The 10,315-nt window shown below is 45.4% G+C and overlaps 1 long non-coding RNA gene across 1 annotated transcript in view; it reads left to right on the top strand.

Moving 5' to 3' along the window:
* The window catches only part of LOC147251815 (uncharacterized), a 37,357-nt gene that overhangs the window by 19,756 nt on the left and 7,286 nt on the right, over positions 1-10,315 (top strand). The window lies entirely within an intron of this gene.

The following is a 10,315-nucleotide window of genomic DNA, read 5'->3' as shown; positions in this document are numbered from 1 at the left end:
ACAAATCTTTGATGTTTTGCACAGTGTTACATGATGATGATGATGTCATGTACCTCCCGGGCGTTTGGAGTGTTCCTGTCACCTTTTTAGGATCATCATCTGTAGATCTTTTGTACAGTTCTTTTTTCTTTTTTTCTTTTTTTTTCCCCGAATGTGTCATCAATGAAAAGTGGTATTTGAATATGTGAAGTTGAGCCAGTGTGTTGTCAGAAGATAGATAATGCACTCTGGTGTTGCACTACATTTTAATTCACTCTCTCTACATGTTAATAAGTGGTCAGTGCAGTCATTGTTTATGGTGATCAGGGTGAAATAAATCTTGCGTAGGAACCCTCGTCTCCCTGGTTTTCTGCGTGTTCTACGTGCATCCTCGTTAAGCGCGCATGCTGGTACAAACCCCGCTGAAGTAGGAATTAATGTGGACAGCCTCTTATCCACTCACACCACCCACTAATCCTTTGATTTGCAGGGAACCCTTGAGACATGATTATGCAATAAAATAAGTCCATGACGAATATGCCTACTGATGTGTTGCCATGAGACAAAAACTCTGGAGGCTTCATTGGTTGCCATGAAACTGAAACTCAACAGAAGTTTTAGAATACGAAGCAAACTTTCTAGAGATGCGAATGTAAAGATTAAACGTGTCGGATTTAAATCTGGCACAGCAGCAAATAGAATATCTTCACAGTATTGTGCTAGGCTGAGGGCAATGGTACATAAGGCACATCCAGCCATTTTCTACCTCTTATCCTGTTAAGGGTCACAGGGGGGTGGAGCCTATGCCAGCATCCTTCAGGTGAGAGGCGGGGTTCACCCTGGACAGGTCACCAGTCCATGGCAGGGCCAACACATAGAGACAGACAACCATTGGCTCTCCCAGCCACGTCTACGGTCAATTTAGAGTCTGGATTAACCTGGTCCCTCTTGATGTCTTTGGACTGTGGAGGAAGCTGGAGTACCAGAGAGAACCCAGCAGGAACAGGGAGAACTTGCAGACTCCACACAGAAAGACCCCGTGCTCCAGCCGGGGCTCCAACCTGGAACCTTCTTGCTGTGAGGTGACAGTGCGAACCACTGCACCGCCGTGCCGCCCCGTAATGACGCATATAGAAGTTATATTTAGTTTTCTGTGTGTCCTGGTTCTTCTGATCAGGGTCACGTTCTCATTTGGGAACAGAAACTAAAGAAGAGTTTTTAAAACATCCCAAACTTCCAGGTGGGCTACCGCTCTCATACTCATGAAGACAGACAGTCGCTGAGCAATTTTTAGGAAAAAAGGAAAAAACTTTTTCCCCCCAACTGCTGCATTAACGTCTTTGTGACTCACGTCTGCAGAAAGAGCCAGCCACGTTTAATTAGCTCCACGCTAATGGCGCCCTTCTCAACCAACAAACAGCAGAATTGTCTGGAAATGTTTCAGACCCTCAAACGTCGTCCGGTGTGACCACGGCTTTGACGTCTAAAAATAAATTGTGATGAAAGAAAACATCTTTGAGAGCTGGAGCCAACTATGAGTACTTGAACGGCTGAATACACATTTTGGAATGAAGTATTGCTCTTCCAGTATTACAAGCTTTGCATTTGTCCTCAGTATTTTTGTACTGGATGTGCACATTCCTCTGAGCTTGTCTTTGTTTCCCCTCATCTCAAACATTCATTCTGAATTATTGTCTTGCAACTGCAGATTTTTTAAAACTCTGTACAGTTTGAGTAGTTTCTAAATCAACTCGATGAAGAGCGGGTCTGTTCGTGTTCTGTGGGTGGTGTTCTGATCTATTCTTAGTCTAATTCTTCTCTGGAGGATTAGGATTTGCCAAATTATTGATTATGTCTTTTAAACGTACCTCCCGTCTCGTATTCATGCCTAAAATGCAACAAACAACACATCTCCCTGAGGTCTGAGGACGGTCCACTGATGACACACTGTATGAGAGCTGTGTTTCCTCCTGTTTCTTTTTTTCTTTTTTGTGAATAAGCCATGTGGGCTGGAGGGTTCCTTCATGTGATTGGTTAGAATCTGCTGCAGTCTCAGAACTGTCTGTCTCTTTCACAGGGACTCACAGGATCTATTTACAGAGCAGAAAAAAGAAAAGAAAATGGAGACGTGTTTGCAGAAAATGACAAAAAAAAAGAAGAAAAAAAAGCAGCTAGAGCGGGAGGAGTGAGGAGGGTGATGGCCAGAGATGCAGAATTCACATTTACTGTCATTTTAATCCATCATATTGTTGCACTACTTCATGTGATGAAACATGAAATATAAGCCACTTCTGTCCTCACTGATCTCTTGAAAGACGACTTGTGTAGCGCAGTGAACGTTTCGCCCGTTGGCCTCCCAGCATAAACGACCTGTGTGAGTGGATGGAGGCACATTTAATGGTCTTTATTTTGCGAGTCCTCGTCGTCTGGATGTCAGACTCCTGCAGCAGCGTTACGTAACAACCTCCCAGTGTAATGTTGTGAGCCTCACTATTAAAATTCAACCCAGGGCTCCTGCATATCTGTCTGCCAGCCTGCTTTCTGCATTCTTCTCCGCTGCGTCTCTATAGTAACGGCTAGGTGAGTGAATGAGAGCTGGACAAAGTGCATGTGCGCAAGCGCGTGTGTGTGTGTGTGTGTGTGTGTGTGTGTGTGTGTGTGTGTGTGTGGCTGAGCATGAGATGAACCACTGAGCAACAACATGCACACGCTGCAGTGATTATTAGAGGACACAGTGTTTCTGAACGGAGCAGCAGGATGTCACTGACCCCTTCACCTCCAGCCAGTCTGACACCTTCACCTGCTCCATCTACCACTCGGGATCTGAATTATTTTAAATGTAGAAGAAAAAAAGTATACATGTATTAGGTCAAGTCGTAAGGGGGGGAAAAAAAAGCTTGAAATGAAAACGAATCTCATACTGTAGCTCAGGATCCGTCAGCTTCGAGGAGATGTTCAACTCCCACCGTTGATGGAAGAACCTCGCCGTCACCAGCTGTCTCACGTGAAAGGATAAATGTATGAAAACACGCAGTTCCGTGATATCAGAGAAGCTTTTAGCCCGGCTGCCAGATAACTCCTCCTGAAGTCACACAAACAGGCAGCGTTACAGTCACAGGAGGTTCGGAAATAGACCGCAGAACGTGTGGCATTCATCGAAGGCCAAGCACTTGTCATACGTCTCAGTCTCGCGCCTGTCAGGGTCGACCGGATGACCTCACAGGTGATGACACGCTTGTCCCTGTGCGTACTCATGAAGTTGAAGTGCAGGAGACATGTAATCGTGAGCCAGGAGCACAATGTTGGACATTTGCTGCTTTTGTTAATGATGCTACTGGTTGGTGGGGAGGGGGCATTTTGAGTGGTTTATTTTTATTTGAAGCACGGCTGCTGGACAGTTGTAGGATTATGTGTGAAAAATGTGTTTCATTCCTAGTAAAGTGTTTACTGGAATGGAGGCCGTTTTCGTCGAGAGTGCTGTGGCCTCGCGTTGCAGAGATCTTAATCTGCTCACCTCGGGGCGGCGAAAACACGTGTATGACACTGGTGAGACGTGCACTCTAACAAGTACATGTTTTATTGGTTAACGTTCGTAATCTAAACGTACAAGTAACAGCTGAGCCTCTGATGCACTCCAACTGTAAACTGACCCCACTGCTACTGTTATAATCCATAAAACTGAAACTGCGGTGCAAAGGAAAGTTCTCTTTAACGCAAATACGCTTTCCTCCAAGATAAGTTTGTCTTTATCAAATCATGGAAACAGCTGACCCACAAAGTACAATTCTCAAAAATATAATCAATATAGAGGTGGCACGGTGGTGCAGTGGTCAGCACTGTCGCCTCACAGCAAGAAGGTTCTGGGTTCAAGCCTCGGCTCGGGCACAGGATCTTTCTGTGTGAGTCTCCATGTTCTCCCTGTTCCTGTGTGGGTTCTCTCTGGTACTCCAGCTTCCTCCCACAGTCCAAAGACATCAAGAGAGGACGAGGCTGATTGATACTCTAAATTGACTGTAGGTGTGACTGTGAGTGTGAATGGTTGTCTGTCTCTATGTGTTGGCCCTGTGATGGACTGGCGATCTGTCCAGGGTGAACCCAGCCTCTTGCCTGTAGCCGCTGGGATAGGCTCCAGCCCCCCCCCCCCCCCCGACCCTTAACAGGAATAAGCTGAAGAAAATGGATGGATAATCAATATAGGCAACTAGTCGTGCAGATCATTCATCCAGGTCATCGTAATTCTCCAAAATATAATCAATATAGGCTCCTGGACTCACCTCTTGTAAGATGTTTCCGCTTCAGTTCAGAACTACGAATCACTAAGACCTAAGACTTACGATGACCCGGATGAATGAGAATGTACACAAGTACACAAAGTACAATATATCTGAAAAATGGACATCAGACCAACAGTATGTATTTTGGCTTTTGGAGCCGAGATCGAAACACACACACACGCACACACAAACACACACAGGTGTGAACCACTGGCGGGTGGGCTGATAAAATCAGAGAGTGCCGATATCACGACAGGGGTCCACTTGGAGAAATTGCACCTCGAGGGCACATTCCAGCGCAAAAACAAAGAAAGAAGCCAATTCCATTGGCAGGTTGACGAATCCCAGCTGACTTGTTTGTACGTGCCGGTCGGTCGCGACCTGCTCTCAGGCGAAAACTAGACACAACAACACGTGACAAAGTGACAGTGTTTGTCAAGGAAAAGAAAGAGAATGAGAAGTGAAAGTCAGTGGCGCGAGGAGAGGATTTGAGTGGGTGCATCTTTCGTCTTCACCTTCCTGCTGCAGAAAGAAACAAACTTACCAGCAGAGTACTGAACCCCGTATTCATCTGAGGTGGGACAGACATTCGCTTAAAAACTCTGCTGGGTTGTTGTGTTTGCTCCAGTGTGTCAAGCAGACATTTGGAGGTTATTAGTGAATAAAACCCCATCTAACCTGTGTGTGTGTGTGTGTGTGTGTGTGTGTGTGTGTGTGTGTGTGTGTGTGTGTGTGTGTGTGTGTGTGTGTGTGTGTGTTGACCATAAAGTCCCAGAAACGCTGCTCTACCTTTAAAGACCCGACTGGCAGCATTTGTGCCATTTTAGGTGTTTAGTTTTTGTTTTCTTTTAATTTCCTAGTTGAAGAACGGTTGGATGAAAGTGAGTCATTTTACATGGGAGCCAAATGTTTCAGGGTGTTCTTCGCCTCTGAGTAAACCTTCTCCTGCTTTTCCGTTGCACCCGCTGACTCCTAATGGCTGTAGGTAACCGTCCGCTCTCTCGGAACTCTATTCTCAGCCCCTCAGCTGAGTGGGGGGAAGAAAAAAAAAAAAAGGGCCAAATGTGGAGCAACTTAAAGAGGAGTGTAGAGAGGGATTATTTCTATTTTGTTGCCCTCTCGCCTCATAACCACCCAGCTAATCTCTTTAACTAGATTACTCCAGTGAGGAGCTGCGGGGAAGCAGTTGGCCGCGGCCGTCACAAAGCAGGTGAAGTCGGGCTTAAGAGGAAAACTCGGCCGCAGGAACTTCCCTCACTTCAATATCCGCGTCTGATTGTAGCGATTTCCTTCATCCAGCGACTGTTATATAACGCACACAGTCGCGTCTACATGACACCTTTTATATTCAGATGTAAATGTTATGCAATAATCCCGAAGCAGCATAATTTCTTCATTCACCACACACCTACAAAGTGATCATTGTCTTTTCTCTCTTTCTTTCTTTCTTTTTTTTTTTTTTTGGTCCCCTCATGATTATTATTTTTTTTCCCCCCCCCCAGTGAATCATTTCACATTTGCGTGATTATTCATCCGTGTAGTTTTACGTAACAGCCAAAAAATCCAAGCCTGGATTTGAGGGAGCACAGAGGTGCTCCGTCCTCGCAGCTTTACTGTTCATCACATTTGGGACACTCGCTAAATGTGTGCTCACTCTGCACCAAGTTGTGTGTTTTTCATCAGCGGGAGCCGGGATGGTTACTCACCATACATGCAGAGGCCAACGCTGATTGAGGCTCAGCATCGGGGGAGTCGAGAGGGTCTGATGCTCATGACGTTGGCGCAGGGGATAATGCAGCGAAACGCACAGCAGAACAGAAGTTCTTTAAAGCTCTAGTGCACCTTGTTTTCATGTAAATGAACGCCCCTCACATTCAAGCCCTTGTTAAGTGAGTTCTCACGGCGCTCAGTAGGGCTGGGGCTCTGGGTTCCGGTTCTTTCTTTCTTGAGCCGTTCAGACGAACTTGTACCTCAAACTGTTCAGGACGATCAGATCTTTCTGGAGGGTAACGAAAACTAATTCTAGCCGTGCTCATTTTTGCCAGGTGAGTCTCTCCGCATTAACAGCTTAAACCGAATTATTCACCAGTTCACAACCAAAACAGGAACAATGGACTGGGCCACAGCGGGACCAATGGCGTCGTGTTACACGATACAGCATCAAAACAACCCCAACAGTGGGTTTTGCCTTCAGATACTCACAGATACGTGGCTAAAGCTCACGCTTTTCTCCGAGACGAAACGGGATGAATGAGCCTCGAAGATTCACTGTTTTCTGAAAACTCCAGCGGGTCTGAAACACGTCAGTACTGCGCGTCACATCCCGCCTCTGGACGCGATGAAGCCCTCACACTGTTCTCACCTTGGCATTGTTATTGTTATTATTATTATTGGAAGTGGGTTGTTGTCGTTGTTGGTTTCTGTTTTTTTTTTTCCTCTTTAAGTGAGTGCAGCTTACTGAGGACGTTGTACATCCAGTCGGGAGCCTTGGCCTTGATTACTGTCGGGATTGTTTGTCTTTTTTGGTTCACCGAATGTAGGTCTGTGTCCCTGGCAAGCGCGTGTCAAATACATTGATCAAACTTGTTCTATTTTCCAGTGCTCTCACTCTCATGTTCTCTTGTTTCTACCAGCATTCTCTCTCTCTCTCTCTCTCTCTCTCTCTCTCGCTCTCTCTTCCCCGCTCATTCTCAAGTCTATTTCAGTACCGTGTAAGTGTGCTGTTCTAATTAAGCTGAGCCGTCATTACCACTCACTCCAGGTGGGAGAATGACTCACTGACTGCGACGTTCGCGCAGAGCCACACAAAGCCCACTGACTGTCTCACCCTGTGTCACAATGGCGCTCTCTTCAGAGACCTGTTTTCTCGCTTGGCGGGTGACTCATGCGTACCTGACAGGGTAGGAAACATAACGGGGAAAGAACATCGTGTTTTAGAAAAGTTGAGCGTTTCGCACGCGGTTTTCCACGTTAATGCTCTCATTCCGCGACATTCTGACGTTATCGTACCGGAGAACATGTAAAGGTTGGATGTGAAGCCAGACAGTTTCACCTGCAACTGTTCGACAGGAGCAGGGACACCACTCTGTTGCCGGAGTGTTGACGTCACACCTGGCAAATCGAGAATTCAGGAAATTAGGAGCCTGGTACTTGTGGCTGGAAGTTAATGGAGACCAAAAATGAACAACATACATACACCCACTTTTTCATTTTTCACAAAAGCCGAGCTTAATGTTGGTTCGTTTTATTACACGTTAGAGATGAAATGTGTACTTGACTAAAGTCATTTGAATGGCAAGACGTGAGCATCATTTTAAAAGTATTTCTCAGCCCACTAGAGGGCGCTCGCATTTTAGAAGAATAGCTGAAGTTAAAAAGAAAGGGGGGGGGGGGAAGCAAAAAAAAAAAAGCACTTGAATGAATGTGAAATGAGTCAAAAACAAGGCCGAGTCCTGAGGACAGATTTAGCGTCTGCCCACAGGCCTCGGTGCGATTATGTTCTCCAAACACAGGGAACAATAGCAGAATGATCAGAGGGGATTTTGCATTGACTAGACAGGTGATTTCACTCCAGAATTACACGGCGTTACACAACACATTCGCAGAAGTGGGAGGATTTTAACCAGAAATGTCCCTTTTCTTTCTTCTCGACTTATCACTATATATATATATATATATATATATATATATATATATATATATATATATATATAATATTCACACTGTTATTCCTGGAGCTTGTACGGAAAACACCCACCAAGTTCGTTATGCAAGACTGAGAAGAAGACAGCTGATGAGTGTTGCTCAGCAGTGACGATAGGCACAACAGATTAGAGGGAGAGAAGAAGATTAGAGAGTTGTGGAAGTGACCTCACGCCTCACGGGGTATTAAGGTCAGGGTTAGGCGTCCCCTTGTGGTGGTGTAGGTAAGAGTCTGGCTGATGGAAGTGAATGAGTGAACGTTAACCGCAGGGTCCCCACAAAGATAGCAACATCTACTCAGGAGGGCGTGTGCAGCTGGGGTTGTTGGCGTCACGGCGCGTTCCCCTGAGCAAACGTTCGAATTTTTAACATTGGATTTTGGATTACTGATAAAAATTAATTAATTAATTAATTAATAAGCTCTGGCAAAAAAAAAAAAAAGTTTGAATGACTTAAGCTTCAGAAAGTGTTAAAGTACTGTAAATGGACCCAGTGGTAAATGGACTCAATTTTATAGAGCGCTTCTCTACCTTAGCGGCACTCAAAGCGCTTTACAGTGTCGTCTCATTCACACACTCACACACACTCACACACTGATGGTGGAGGCTGCCATGCAAGGCGCCAACCTACTCATCAGGAGCAATTATGGGTTCAGTGTCTTGCTCAAGGACACTTGGACATGGTCACCAGGGTCGGGGATCGAACCAGCGACCCTTCGGTTGCTAGACGGCCACTCTACCCCTGAGCCATGCCGCCCACTAAACTAAATCCTCGAAACAAACTCCACGGTCACCTGGCGTCATGGCGTTCACCCACCCAGCACCAGACATCCGTGGATGCTCTGTTTTGGGCTCCAGCTTATTCATTACATGAATAAAATCTACACATTTGTGGTTTTGTGTGTGTGTGTGTGTGTGGGTTTTTTTTTTACTCAAGAACTTCTCGTTCTCACTGATTGTTCATATCATTTATGTTATTACATAAATATTATGTAAATATTAGTTATATAATATGGCAACATTATTTAAGGAGAGGCTGAACTGCTGCCACGTTCAAATAATCAGCACCAGATGAAAGCGGAGCGTTGAGTGGGCAGAACATGGCAGCGACGTGTTCCACCTTAAGCTGCTGCCTGGTGATGCATGGAGGTTTTAATGGTTCTGTGCCTCCCAGGGCCATTTTTTCTGCATTCAGTCTCCGCTGTGGGATCAAATAAGCAGCCTTGGTTTTCTAGTGTTTTAATAAGTATATGGGTGACTGGAGTTTTAACTGTTTGACAGAACAAAGGATACTTTTTTAAGTATTCAATTATACTTTTTAATATGGCAAGAACTTTCCAGAGAGGATGGACTTGTACTGTCGGTCAAGCTCGCGTTTAGGGGCATTTTCAGGCCACACCTGCAATCTGCAGTGTGTGTGTGTGTGTGTGTGTGTTCTTGTACTTGCTAGAATACGTATTTAACCAACAGAGCGAGGACATTTTTGGAAAGTGAGGACAGGCCGGTCCTCGCATCTTCAAAGGGCCGTTTGCAGGTCAAGACTTGGTTTTAGGGTCCAGTTTAGAATCAGGTTCTGATTATGTTTAGGGTCAGGGTTAGGGTCAGGCAGTCAGTTGAGATGGTGAGGTTTAGGGTGAGGGGCTGGGGAATGTATGACATCAATGAAAGTCCTCACAAAGAATAAGTACAAAGGTGTGTGTGTGTGTGTGTGTGTGTGTGTGTGTGTGTGTGTGTGTGTGTGTGTGTGTGTGTGTGTGTGTGTGAAAGCCGTCACTCTGTAGACCTGTCTGTTTTGGGGTTAATCTGCTATTTGCAGATGCATCTGTGCTCTGCATTAACACCTCGTTATGTAAGCAGTTTTGTGATATCAGAGAAGTTGTGGCGCCCCCGTGTGGCTGATAGAAATACTGTCGCTCTCCCAGCAATGGATGCACACGTTCTCTCAGAACCAGCAGCAAAATGAGACCCTTGAGTGAGTCGTGATTGATTGACTCTGCCGTGATTTGGTAACTCGACTGGTCGTCAGGGTGGCGGACAAATTAAAACATTTGTAAAACAACAAATCGGCTCACGTTCTCAGTCGCGGACGAAGAAGCCGAGTCGCTGCTGTGCCGGATTTGTCTCAGTCCAGAATGACATGACATCATGGCGTATTTCCTGCCATGTGAACATTGTGCTTTCTGATATTTGTCATATTAATAAAGGCGGCGGGGGCGTCTTCACTTATCGGCATAAAATACAGAGAATTAAAGTCCTGTGAAAACGGGAGTTTACGGGCCAGTGGTTCCCCACCTGGATGCCTCCAAATAGTTATGTGGAGACTGATAATAGTTGTGTAAAAAAAAAAAAAGATGTTTTATT

Source organism: Aulostomus chinensis, chromosome 12 (assembly GCF_037954235.1).
Source record: "Aulostomus chinensis isolate RoL2024-O1b breed Wild chromosome 12, RoL_Achi_v1.0, whole genome shotgun sequence".
NCBI lineage: Eukaryota > Metazoa > Chordata > Actinopteri > Syngnathiformes > Aulostomidae > Aulostomus > Aulostomus chinensis.
Note: the sequence above shows the minus strand (reverse complement) of the source record. Positions and strands in the feature narration are given on the sequence as shown.